The 14,105-nt window shown below is 42.2% G+C and overlaps 1 protein-coding gene across 1 annotated transcript in view; it reads left to right on the top strand.

Moving 5' to 3' along the window:
* The window catches only part of LGR4 (leucine rich repeat containing G protein-coupled receptor 4), a 104,649-nt gene that overhangs the window by 9,253 nt on the left and 81,291 nt on the right, over nucleotides 1–14,105 (top strand). The window lies entirely within an intron of this gene.

Here is a 14,105-nt window from a genome sequence, read left to right as displayed (position 1 = left end):
CCGGAGGGGGTTCCGGGGGGCGGAGCCAGTGGCAGATCCCACTCTATCCCCAGTGTCCCGAGGAGGGGGGCGCCGTCACCTCCTTGGCACCCGCTCCAGCGCCGCGAGCTTCACAAGCTTTGCCAGTCCGGGTCCGAGACCCGTGTAGCTCTTTTTCCCAGACTTTTCGGGCACGATCACCACCACCCTCCCCCAACTCCCAAGTGCATGTGGGGCCGAGGAGGAAGGAGGAATCTGGAAACACTTGCCCCTGGCAGCCTTTTCACGAGACTTTCTCTTCTCCCGCGGGCCCCTGCTCAGCTGGCAAGAGTTTTGCAGGCGGCGGGAGTGAGGGCGGCTAGAACTTGGCCTGAGTCTGAGACCGAGGCAATTTTCGTGGGGAAGCACCTGGAGCCTCCTGGGTTCTGGCATGTGGGGAGAAGAAAACACCTGTACCGCAGTCTGGGCGAATGGCCTTCCCATTTGGCCCTGTCTGGGGCGGGGGGCAGGGGTGGGAGCGACCTGGCACCTCAGTCCAGTTCCACTTCGGACTCACCAGCAAACGCCTGGGGTTCTGGAGCTCGCAGGGAAACCGGGCGAAAACAACGGAGAAGTGGGGGGGTGGAAATTGCAGGTTTCTCTGGGTGAAATACTTTTACCCAGCAAGGCCTTTTAAAGAAGGAATGCTGACCTGAAGTACAGGATATTGGAGGAAAATGAAAGTTCCAGAGCATAAGCTCTGCCTGTCCCAAAAGGGAGCAGTTTTCTGCTGTTCCTTAACCAGTAGAACTTTTCTTTTGAGCTGCCTGAGGTTGGGAAAGTCACTCAGATGGTTCTGACTTCCAAAACCCCCCTCCACAAACGGGGACGGAGAGCTTTAGACATTCGCTTTAGAAACGAAGACTCTGAAATAGGTGTTGGCTGTGGTGTTGGCAGATGGCACCAGTAGAGAAAGAATAGGGTAACTGCGTGCAGGGTTTGGTGTATGCTCCTGTCCTGCCTTGCTGTGCTGTGCGGCCAGATTAAATCAAGGGCAGTGAAAGAACTGTTTGAGAGAGGAAGGGATTCTGAGAGGCCTTGGGTAAAGGGAATTTCCTTTTACCTTACAGCTGCTGAGAGGGACCTCTTAGAAATAGACAGTGTGAAAGGAATAACAGACCCCGTGAAGAGATCCTTTCTGTGCAGGCCAGAGTGGTGCTGTTTCCAGGTGGCTGGTGGGAGGTGTTCTGCTTGCCCTCTGCCAGTGGGGTTTTTTTGAGTCTTGTGGCCACTTGGAACCTGTCTCATTCTTTGGCCGCCAGCCCCCCTTCTCTTTTTTTTTCCCCCTTTTCTCAGGTTTTAGTTACACATTTGAAGTCATTTTCCTTCAATATGGTGAAATTTAACTTTTCAGTAAAAAAAAGTTAACTTTCCAGTGACGAGCAATTTGCCCACAAAGGTACCCTACGTGGGAACGTTTGGGTGGGAGTGGGGAGAAGTAAGGGAAAGAAGACTGGGTAGAGGGGAAGGGGCTGTTGTTTTTCCCCAAGACCTCTTCATACTTTTAGGGAATTCATTCAGGAGAGGTGGCTTTCCCTGAAACCTCTTTCAGGTCCAAGAGAGAAAAGCATACTTTTACTATTTTGACCAGTTGAAAAGACCTTGTTTAGCAGATTCCTTGAGTTTTAATGTGTAGACTTGCCCTATAAGGAAGAGGGCTGTTTTACATTAGTACCTAAAAACCACGACGAAATTTTTATTTTTATGAGAGCACACTCCTTGCTATAGAGCATCAGGCATCTTTCTTTAGAATTCACCAAAGGTAGTGAAATGCTATATTCTCAACATTGAGCCTTACATAAGTGACTGTTCGTGGCTTGGGAAACAGATAAATAATTGGTACCAGTCCAGATCAGATTGCCTAAACTAGCATCATCATAGCACTTTCTGAGCTGTGGTGGTGGGCAAATGTGTTATATTTTCTTTTTCCCTTCGTGACCTGTAGAGTAGTTGTACCTCCTGATAACTCCTTATTTCACTTGAACACTCTTCATTTCACCTTTAAAAGTATATGTTATAGGGCTTCCCTGGTGGCGCAGTGGTTGAGAGTCCGCCTGCTGATGCAGGGGACACGGGTTCGTGCCCTGGTCCGGGAAGATCCCACATGCCGCAGAGCGGCTGGGCCCGTGAGCCATGGCCGCTGAGCCTGCACGTCCGGAGCCTGTGCTCCACAACGGGAGAGGCTACAGCAGTGACAGGCCCGAATACTGCAAATAAATAAAAGTATATGTTATAATGACGAGCCCTTGTAAAGGGCCTTTCAAGGGCAGTGTATTTGCATTTTGGGAAACCAGTGATCTCAAAAGCCCTGTTGAAGAGGGGCGGGTGTTGTGATCTGCCCACTCCAGTCGATCTTATAAGACACCTTGGAATCACCCAAGGTCTCTTTGCAAGTACTTCTGATTTGCTGTCCCATCACAGCTTTGGTGGAACACAGGTACACACCAAGGAACTACATCCATGGTTCCCAAACTCTGATCCACTGATTTCTAATTTCTGGAGCATGAGCACCAGTGCCTGTTTAGTTATACATAAAATGATAATCACAAAAATAGAAGTCAAAAAGGTGAGACTAATTATTAATCAAAGTTATTTTCTTGTCATTCCTCAATGGTGTCTTACCTTCACCTCACTCAGGTGTGTACACATCCCACATTGGGACTCCTCGTTGACAGAGCAGGGATTTTATTTTACTCAACTTGGAGTCCAAAGTCCGGTACAAAGGAAGCGCTTAATGCTTCAGTGAATAAATAAGGACTTAAGGCCACAGTGAGGGGCAGGATTGGGGCTTGGAATTCAGCCCTCATTCCCACGCGGGATTGCCAAACTCCGCATTCTCAGCATTTAGCTTTTTGTCCAGATCTGAGAACCCAGAGAGAGGATACCTGCTTTTTCTCCTTTAGGCTCGTTTAAACTTGTTCAGCCTAACAGTGTCTATTTCCTGCTGAAAGCTGCTTTATCTGAGTCTGGGGGCAGAGTCAGATGTAATCCTCAGTGTTGTTGATGGGATTCCCGTGTTCACAGAGTTTGCTGCACCTGTAGTGCTTATTTATATTTTGCAGTGGCAGTTCCCGATCCTGTGTCACAGTGCACTGGCTTGTCACATTTCACCCTGAGGTGTTTTAAAGGAAGTACTCTGACTAGTATTAAAATTCTGAAGTGTATTTTTAATCAGAAGGGTTCAAGTTTATTCCCCATTAGAGCTAATAAGGTCCCTCTTAATCACCTGCATTCCAAGATTCTTGATTGAGAGAGAAAAGGGTGAAGTCATGGTGGTGGTGGGGAGGGAATAGTGAACGTGTGTCCTCTGGTTTGTGTGCTACTGTCACAAAATTTGAGACTTGTAGACGGGGGTTACAAATTTCCGCATGCTAGGTTATGTCTGGTGCATAGTTTTAGGATTATAAAGGCTGTTTCTGTGGCTTTGTGGGGAGGGTGGTAGGTCTGAGTCCTCACCATGCCCCTGAGTAATTGTGTGGCCTTGGGCGAGTCATTCTACCTTTTTTTTTTTTTTTTTTGGTGACAGTTTCTTCATTTGGAAAATGAAGTCATTGGATTCACTAGATTCTATGTAAGGCTGCTTGTAGCTTCCAGACATTCTATGATTTATAATTCTTACACAGTTTTAGGATGGCAAGGTGATGATAGCGATCGACTACTCTCCTGAAAAGATCCCAGAAGTATCTGAATATCCATCTAGTTGAAGTTGCACAAGCCTATTTATTGCCACTCACTTGGAGGAGGAGTTCTTTGTGTTTAGAAGTGTGTGTTAGGAAATTTGCCATGGAGACTTGTTACAGAATGCATGACTAGCTAAGGCGCTTTGCTGGGGTAGAATAGCCCCGCTTGTTTCCTGTTGGTATGGCTTCACACTTGGAAACTAAAATCACTCTGTTTCAGTAATTTGGATACTGTACAAAAAGTTACTCAACGTCCTCACTTCCATATAATTAGTTATAATCTCTGCAGCCTTCACAGTGTGTGTATCTTGTACACGGGCAGGTTAGCAAGCTTTCTATATAGAACTGATGGTTACCTGAGGGGCTTTGAAGGATTTTAAAAAATAATCTGTTGCTTTTTCTTCTTTGGGAAGCATCATCTCAGATTCTTCCCTAAGGTGTACTTTTTTTCATGACTCCAAGCACCTTTCTTTTAATAGTATTATTTGAAAGTATTTTCTTATGTTTCCTCCAGTGTCAGTTGTATTCCCTGGCAGGTCAGTAATCAGTGGCTAAATGTTTATACCTTTTTTGATGGTCGAGTTTTGATATTTTGATGTCTAAGTTACTGTCTGTAAATTTCACTGTTAGCTTATTTTCTTCGGTGTGTCTTTCTAGAGAAGTATTTGTGTTATATACCAGGGAACTTTGTTCTAAACAAGGCCAATATATGAACATCTTTAGGTACAGGTCGTTTATTTTACAAACTAGTGAACTGCTGGGTTCTCTTTAAACAAGAGAAGAAAGAGCATTCTGCTGGGAATATGGAGAGCTGGTTTCCAGATCTGTCAATAAATCACACGAGTGACCTTGAGGTGGTGACACACTTAACCCTTCAGGGCCTTGGCTTCTTCACCTGAGAACAAGGAAGTAAACAACTCTTACTGCCAAAAGTTTTCTTTCTATTTAATTCGATTTTTTTCCCCATACGTTTGTCCCATCCTCTGTGTTGTGTTAAGTATAGTGTAGGTGTCTCAATCCTGAAATCCCTCCCTGACCCAGGAAACTTCCCCAATTGTCCACCTCTACTGGAATGTATGCATGGGGAACCTGCCTCAGAAGGCAACAATGTGCTGGGTGTGGTCTGAGCTCTACCCAGGATTTAAACCAGTGATTCTCATTCGAGGCTCCTGAAGGCTTGTGGTAACCACTAATATTTTATGATTTTCAGTCCAGCTAAATGCTAATGACAGTTATGGTATCACAAGCATTTAATGTCCAGGCACTTGGCTCTTACGTGAATCGTAAGGTAACATTTGACAACTTAATCTCTTAGGGAAGATCAAAGTTCTGTACTAGTAGGTGGATCCAGGCAAGTTTGGGCGTTTTCTTGGCCTCTGTCAGGTTATCTCTCAAATTCTTATTTTAGTCATCTTTATAATGGCGGAAAGCACTGACAGCCTGCAAGTTTGGATTTTGGTCTTTGGTCTCCTTGGTTGTGCTTATCCTTTTATTTCCATTTTTCTTGTCAGGAAATAATGCATATTGGTGACTAATGGCTCTCATTGCTTTGAATCTCTCTGAATCTGTGTAGACTATCAAGCAAGTGAAGTTGTAAGAATCCTTTGGTGACTCATTGAAATTTTTCTAAGACCGTTTCCCACTTTTTCTCTATAAAAAAGATAGAAGTTTCCATAAAAGCACAATATTTATCAGTATACCTGGGTTACAGGTTAAACCCTGCCCAATGTGCCTTAAACTCCGAGAAACGTAACTAATGTAACTTGATCAGACAGCTTTGCTTTTAATTATTTTTAAATGAGAGTTCATGGTTTTGTCTTTAGAAATGTATTATCTAGATTGCTCTTTAATTGCCTCCTGAAGCCTTCAAGTTTTGGGCAATGCCCAAAGCTTGTTTTCCTGTATATACAAGGACATGGATAACTTTGTCCCCAGTTTTGTTCAGTGAAGTGTAGTTTTTCGAAAGATTCGTTGAGGATAATAAAATGCTTTAGTTTTAAATTCTGTCAGTGAAGAAAAAAAACTAGGGCATTTAGCAAATCAGTACTCTTACACAATGAGTAATTTGTCTGCCTTTCTAGACATTTCTTTTGTGTCTCAACACTTGGTGAACAAACTGTAGGCTGGGTATCGGCTCTGTTGTCTGAAATTGGGTGAGTACAAAATTAAGTTTAGAAATGATTTTATAGTTCATATACATTTAGTAACATCTCAACTTTCTAAAGACTTGAGCAAGTTACTACTCAAATACCCCCTTTAAATGGCAAGATGTAATTATGTAGTAGTATACTCTGGATTCACCCACCCATAGACAAATATTTGTTATTAAACTTCGTATAGAAATATACAAATATATATATATTTGTAGAAATATAGAAATATTCTGTGTCATGTACAGGCAGTTAAAACTCTGAATGGGTGGTTGTTTTTAGTCTCTAAAGCCCGTTTTGATACTGTTACATATTTTAATAGTCAAAAAAGCATGCCAGCCAGGTCCCCCTCTGCCCCTGCAGTAAGTCTACAGCAAGAATTGTCATTTTGCATTTTGCATCTCTTATTTTAGATGCAAGTGATTGGGGTTCAGGAATGCCCATCTAAGAGTGTAGGCTTCAGAAATGAACATTTAAAAAATACATATTTTGGTAGTTCTCTTAGCTTTTCTGTAATGAAAGATCTTATGGGAAAAGCACTGAACCAAGCCTCTGTGGCAACACGTTGGCCCATTAAGAATATAAGAATATCCTTGTAAGGAAATGTAAACCATAGATATTTTGGGAGGCAGCTGGGCCAAGACTGGGTATACGTTTAGATCCCGGGCTGGTCTGTTGTCTGTGCTAGTGAGAAAACATGTGTGGGGAAAGCATATTTAATATATTACGGGATATCTAATGACCCTTTATCCTTCATATTTCATTTGTATTTAAGGATTCCGAGTCAAGATAAGTAAAAAGTTATGTAAGCCCCTTGAGCTAGTTTTTTTTCCCCCCTCTATTTTTACACTAGGAGAATGCAGTCCCCCCTTTTTTTAAACAAAGTTTTAAATACAAAATTGACCATTAAAAGAATGAAAATCTCAGTGCACACTGGCAACAGAATATTTTTGCTCTTTGAGTCAGATTTCAGAGCGTGGTATCCAGAAAAATCATGAGTTAGATTTTCCCTGTTCCCTGTACATTTTTTAAGTTTTCTCTGGGGGAATTTCCCCTCCCGAGTAGAGTGACCTAACTTTGGCAGGGAGATGGCGCCTTTCCCTTGGCTCTGTGGGAAGCATGGCTGAGGAATGCACCTAGGATTGCTTGGGATCCCACTTGCCCACTCCGCCCGGGCTCTGACTGCCCATGTGGAGCTCTCAGTATGAGCCGCAGCATAACTGAATGCAAGTGGTGACCTCCAGACTCCCCTGAAGAGGTTGATTAGAGCTGTTTTCCTAGGGAGGTAGATAGATGGCCATTAGAAATCTCATTCTTATTCACGTTTCTTGTTGGGAAGTGCAGGGTAGGAGGTATGCTTCCGAGTTGGCAGTCTTCTCTCTAAAACTCTGGGGACTGGGCTATGATGCTGTTTAACTTCTGCTTTTTCCCATTTCCCTACAGGGTAAGCTTCATGCTAAGAGGCCCTTAGAGAAAATATATGACTAGTATGGATAATACAAGAAGGGCTTGGCAGACTAGATTTTCTCAGTAGAGAGGAGACCTGTGGTTGCCACCACTGTGATCTACGTTGTCACCCTTCCCGTGTGTGGAAGCCATCTCAGGGTGCTTCTTTTTTTGCCTGAGAATCTCCAGAGAATCAACACTATTCTCTGTCTTGAGTACCTTACTTACACCTTAGGAACTCTATCCCGAAGTCTAGCAACTCCTATGGAGGTGAGGGGAGAGAAGGCAAATACTGTTGATTAACCTTTAGGTTTCTTAATGTTCTTGAAGACTGTTCACACGCTTCTCTGTTTTAGGCGCTAAATCCAGCTTTTGCATTTTCCGAATCCGATCATTGCCCCTTGGGTCCTCTTCAGGCTCTCCTTATCTCACATCAAGCATGTACAGAATTCTCATACAATTTGATCAGAGTTAAGAAAGGAGTATTCAATGCATTTAACATTTTAGTATCATGTTTTAAAAGATTACACATGGATTTACTAACTGATACTTAGCAGTTTATCATAATCCCAGTTTTCATCCATTCTGTGCTACTGCTAGTTCATCTCATTTGATTAGTGGGGTTTGTCTTAAAATCTTAATGTTTTCTTAACTTTGTAAGAAAGAAAATTTTTTCTTGTTGGCCTTCTGTTCTCTCCAAGGTCATTTTGAGTCCGTGGTCGCATAATCCAGCTTTTTATGTCACTATCTACTCTCCAGTCTTCTTTTTATGCGCCTATTTTTATGAACAGGACTTCAGAAGTTGTTTTATTTTTGAGAGTGTGGCCCAAGGAATCAAGACCCCTGAGGTCCTAAATCTGTGTGCTTGAAGGTATCACTTAATCCCTTTGGACATTGTCTTTTCCATCTGCAAGAAGAGGTCACTTGACTTTATCTTTAAGGGTCACATGTAGGAAACTTTAGCATGACCTGTTTGAGTGATGGCAAGGACCCATTACATTATGTTTTCATTTCTTTGGGGAGTGACTAAGCAATTGTCTACGTGTGTTATCCCTTCAAGTCACTTAGATTTAAAATTCTAAACCCTATTTCTCTGGTTCTTTGAATGTATATCAGGTTTATAGCCTGTTGGAGACTTCACAGTGAGCCCTTGTGCTAATGGAAAAAAGGCTCTTCATCTGGTAGACTTTTCATTCAGAAAACCATAAAGATCCTGGTGGAGAAAGAGTAATGCATATGGTTTTATCAAGATTCCTTCTTACAGGTGGTGCTACTCCCTTTCTAACAAGAAAGCCTAGTGGTGGGGAGTTACAGTTTCTCTAGAGGAGAGAGCTTGGAGGAAATCATGCTTTCTTGCCTTGGTCTCTGACTGGGCATTGCTTCCCTGAGATGGCTGGTCTAGTTGAAGGGCGCTCCCCTAATAGGGGAACACATTGTTTCTCCTCACAGCAAACGGGCACGTGACCTTAGACAGTGTCAGTGTGATCTTTAGATAATAATTTTCTACTTCCAGACTTTGGAACACTGAGGATTTTCATGAGACAACGCTTAACTCTTTAAGAAGCCTCATGCCAGTGAGTGCCCAGCGGTTTCTCATCACTTTCCATGTTGGGGATGGATAAGATTAGCTCAGGTTTGACAATTTAGCTGAGTTCTTGTTTCTTCATATCACCTTGTTTCTAGCAATATGCAGATTATGGGAGAACTTTTTGTTTCAAGTACTTCGAAAATGATATTATACTGGTTATTGGATACCTGTGTATTTTCTTTACATTTGAGACCAATCAATGCTTGTGTTTTGTGGATAAAGAAAAGCTTATTATCCTTGAAGTAACTTTAGAACTAAAATCCTTTCTTTAAAATCTTTCATATTTCTCAAAAGTTATATGACATTCTTGGTAAGCACAGTTAAATCTTTCTCAGAACGCTTGAGAACTTTTCTGGGTTTTGATTCAGCTCTGATTTGAAAATGAATTGTAAATTCAGAGTAGCAGCTAACATGCAAGAGTGCTCAGGACCTATTTAGATTGGTTGAGTGTTTTCAGATACAGTCGTGCATTTTCTACCCTGGGTCTCTTTCTTAAAAAAAAAAAAAAAAAAAATGTTTGAGATGTTTTTCCCATTACCATCTTGACATCTGCCTGGTTACACATGAATAGCTTGCCCCAGTCCCTCAGCAGGGAGACTACCATGGCCTTGCTTTCAATAGCCATGTCACTGACAAAGAAAACATATGGAATATTTCATTCCTGCCCTTTGCAAACAGTCTGGGGCTGTGAGGGCATGCAGCAGAAGGCTTCATCCTTCATGGTAGGTTGGCAAGTTTGTGTGCTAACCACAGGCCCTGCTGTTAGCAATCAGACTGTGTTTTCCAAAGCCCTGTTACATTCTGTGGAAAGGAAATCTCGTGTTTTGGATAAGCCAGTTTCTAATATCAATTTGAATTAAGTTTGTATGACCTGCTTCCATGGTGGGGTTTCCTGCTTGATCAGTTATTTCACCAAAGGGAATTTGTGTGTGTGTGTGTGTGTGTGTGTGTGTGGGTGTGTGTGTGTGTGGGTGTGTGTGTGTGTGTGTGTGTGTGTGTGTGTATGCAGGACGTTTCGAGGCTGTGCTCCCAAGTTTGATATGTGTCATGTGTTTGATGGATACACAAGTTGGGGACAAGGATGCTTGATTCCCGATAAAACGTACCTTTAGGACTGTCTGCCTTTATGTTTATCTTCCTTTCAGTCTGCAGAAGGAGGTCAGTTGATCATTCTCATGCTAGCCAAGCCCTGCCACATTGACCTTTAAGGCTTCTGTTGCGTAGCACCAGCTTCTACTGGGGACTTGGTTTCAGTTCAGCTAGCATTAACGGCTTTGCTTTGTGGCATCTGAATCCACAGTGTGGAGGCTTGTCAGCAGGTGTGGCAGGAGAGGGCCAAGAACGTGGAACAGAGGGGTAAATCAACTGCTGTTTTTCTTCAGGTCTTTTTCTGCATTAAAGGAATTTGCCCTTGGCACCACCCTGGCTGAGGTGGCATTCCAGAAGGAGAAGGAAAAAAAAAAAAAACAACCCTATGACACCAAAGATAAGAAGATTCATGACTTTGGCGGAGGAAATAATGACATACATTTCATCAGGGTCCTTTCCAACCCTTAAGTTACCCTAGCCTGAATTTCTAGTTCTGTTGTTTCTTAGACATGCGGGCTGGTTTTGACAGGAGTAGATGATTGCTTGAAAAGGAAGTGAGCTCCTGTTTTGTCCCAGATATAGCCAAATATTTAAATGTGTATATGCATCTCATCTAGAAGGTATTTCTGATGGTTCTTGGTATCATTACTGAACATTCGCTGTAAAACAACATGCTAATAGACATTACTGCCTCTCACATTTTCATATAAGAGTAACCCCTTTTGTAGTTCTTGATTATAGGTAGATTTCCTTTAAATTTGTACGGTTACATTTTAAAACGTTTTGGTTATACAGTTGTTCACGAATGAGCCTATTTGAGCCCCTCACTTTCTGTTAGTGACTCCATATGTGCTTTCTAAAATAACTCGTATAATCTCCAATGCTCCATCTTCCTTCTTTGACTACTTAACTGACCTTTATAACTACTGATTCATAGGGAGAACTCCCTTAAACCTCTCAATCTTAAAAATTCACCCTTTTAAGTGTACAGTTTTGAAATGTGTATAGGAGTTTAACCACCACCATTGTCGAGATCTAGTACATTTCCATCACTCCCCCCTGTGCCCTTTGTATTCAGCCTCTCTCCCCACCCTTGGTCCCTGGCAACTGATGATCTGTGTTCTACCTTGGGTCTCTTATATTGTTTTCCATTTACCAGAATGTCACATAAATGGAAAGTAACAGACTGTAGTCTTGTGCCTAGCTTCTTTTACTTACCATAATGCTTTTGAGATTCTACCATGTTGTTGTGTAGGTCAATGTGTAATATTCGTTTTTTTTTTTTTTGCGGTACGCGGGCCTCTCACTGCTGTGGCCTCTCCCGTTGCGGAGCACAGGCTCCGGACGCGCAGGCTCAGCGGCCATGGCTCACGGGCCCAGCTGCTCCGCAGCATGTGGGATCTTCCTGGACCGGGGCACAAACCCGTGTCCCCTGCATCGGCAGGCGGACTCTCAACCACTGCGCCACCAGGGAAGCCCCAGCCTTCTTTTTGATACCTGGCAGTTAACTATGATGCCTGAAGGACTCGTGTAGAAGTGATACCAATGTGGAGCATTTTGCTGACAGTGAAAAAGCTTTGAATTGTTAGTGTGTTTGTGTTTGGAAAGTCTGATTCAAAAAAATGGAAATTTGGTGAGGAATTGCTAGGCCTACTTGTGTGTTTGGCATGTTACACATGGCATGTTTTCCATTTTACAGCTAAGCAAACAAAGATTGGAAAGGGTTAGGTAACTTGTGATGACATCCCAGTTAGTGGGTGGTAGTTGGTGTTCGGTATTTGTCCATTCTGTAGTTAGCATGGAGAGCTGACAGTTTCAGAAGAGGATAAGGTTAAAGTGACAAATGAAATGGTGAGAAGCGACAGGTTACTACAGGGAAAAAAATCAGAACTGAAAATAAAGCATCCCGAAAAAGCATACACATGTATCAATATATGTGTGCATATAGTGGGGTACTGTGCCTTGATTTAGGAGTAACTTACGTTCAAAAATCAATTTACTGGGTAAAATTAAGTTATCTTTTATTTCTAGCAGAATTTTTTAAAAGGTCTCTGACTTGATCTCCTTGAAAGCTTTCACATCATTTCCTACGTTAATAGTGTTTTTCTGTGTCAGGAAAGTAAATATCAGTTGTGTGCCTTTTAGCTTGCTTTTTCTTTTCTGGAATTCGGTTGGATGGTATATGAGGATCAGATCCGTTAGCATACTCACTTTTTGTTTCGTAAGGAGCAAATTTCTGAATGTGCTTCTTTAAACCAAAACACTGAAGTAAATTAAAAAGCAAAGTGTGCAGTATGATGGTTTCCATATAGTTGCCCCCTTTCACTCACTGGAATTTCCTGCCTCTCTTGTTGAAGATGTTTTTATAGGGAAGTCAGCATAAAAGTGAATCACCCATGAGCCTTTTTTTCCCCCCAAGGCATTTCATGGAGTCAACTTGGTATTAATTTAACTGGTACTCTTCAGTTGACTTGAATACTGTGTTTTTGGATGGTGAGCTGATGTTTATTAAGCTGTTAATATTTTACAGACTGGATGGGTTCCTGTTTCAATCTATGTGCACTTTCCTTTAGCAGCAGGGCTGTTCATGACTGAATCTGTGACCACAGTTTTGATTTTGAATGTGCCAGTCCCATCATGGAGAGTCATTTACCTGGTAACTCTACAGGTTATCTTCTTCTGGAAGCATTTTGCTGTTTTATTTCACTTAAGTTGCATTCTTTGTCATGAAGAGCCTCTTCATGGTCTGTCTTGCCGTTCAGATAAACCATCATCCTCATCTTGTTATGAACATAGATGCTAAAAATCATAAATGTCACTGAGTACCAGGTACTAGGTGAAGTGCCTTTGCATGCATTATCTATTTAATACTCCCATCAGCCCTCTAAAGCACATGCTTTTATTCTCCATTTTAGAGATGGAGAAACCCCGGGGTGTGAGGGCATACAGGTAATAAATGAGGTTTTGTGGATGGGGTGTTGGATCTTGTTTTTTCAGACCAGGGTTCCTTGGTTGAGTGGGTTGTATGACAGTGTCCTTTAGTGCTCTTCCTAGATTCAGGTGTTTATCTATCTTGTGTATGGTGGATATCATGAACTGCTTGTTTTATAGATGAGGAATTAGTTTTGGAGAGGTTAAATCTGTCTGTGCTCTGCTTGAAGTGTTCTCAGCTCCTTAGAATGTAGATTTGGACCCTTCTAAATCTTAAAGGTCTCTGGTGCAGTGGTACCAAAAGTTTTGTGTGTGGTATGGACCATGCACCAAAGAGGCTATATTTACATACATATGTCCCCAATAAATATATAAATACATACATATGTATCTTTAAATATCCATACATATATTTACAGGTACATGTTTAGAGACCTGATATCTATTTATTATTTGTTCAGCATTTCAGCTACATAAATCATAACCAAAATTTTGCTAATATTTTTCTGACTTGCTTTCCTTTCTTAAAAGTTCACTTCTTTTAAGAGCTGGTAGAAGACAGTTGATCTGGCTCACATTCTCCATTTAACATGGAAGAAATCCAGTTACATTTAGTTGTATGAGTTGCTCAGCACCATTGGTAGCCCTCCAGAGTATGTTGACAAAACAAAGCAGGAGGAAGCACATTATCAGAGTAGATGGTCCTTTCTTTGATTACATAAACCTTTAATATTTAATGAGACTTTTGACTCATGTTGCTTATGGCTTATGCTTGTCAGATGGTAAGATTTCCTATACTTCTTCCTTGTCTATTGTCCAGTCTTTCAGGACCCAGTACTTTACTGAAATTGTATAATAGGAGGTAGTTAATTTGTAGAGGTGAATAAAAAGGTTTTGTGCAAATAATTTTATCAGTTCAAGCTATTTTCTGAAAGCTACTAATATTGGTATAATGGTTCATGGACTCAGTAGTCTTTCAACTCTTATTAAGATAGTAAGTCATGGGCTTCCCTGGTGGCGCAGTGGTTGGGAGTCCGCTTGCGATGCGGGGGACGCGGGTTCGTGCCCGGTCCGGGAAGATCCCGCATGGCGCGGAGTGGCTGGGCCCGTGAGCCATGGCCGCTGGGCCTGCGCGTCCGGAGCCTGTGCTCCGCGGCGGGAGAGGCCGCGGCAGTGAGAGGCCCGCGTACCGCAAAAAAAAAA

Source organism: Neophocaena asiaeorientalis, unplaced genomic scaffold, assembly GCF_003031525.2.
Source record: "Neophocaena asiaeorientalis asiaeorientalis breed wild unplaced genomic scaffold, Neophocaena_asiaeorientalis_V1.1 scaffold230, whole genome shotgun sequence".
Taxonomy (NCBI): Eukaryota; Metazoa; Chordata; class Mammalia; order Artiodactyla; family Phocoenidae; genus Neophocaena; species Neophocaena asiaeorientalis.
This window is presented reverse-complemented; position numbering and strand designations above follow the sequence as displayed.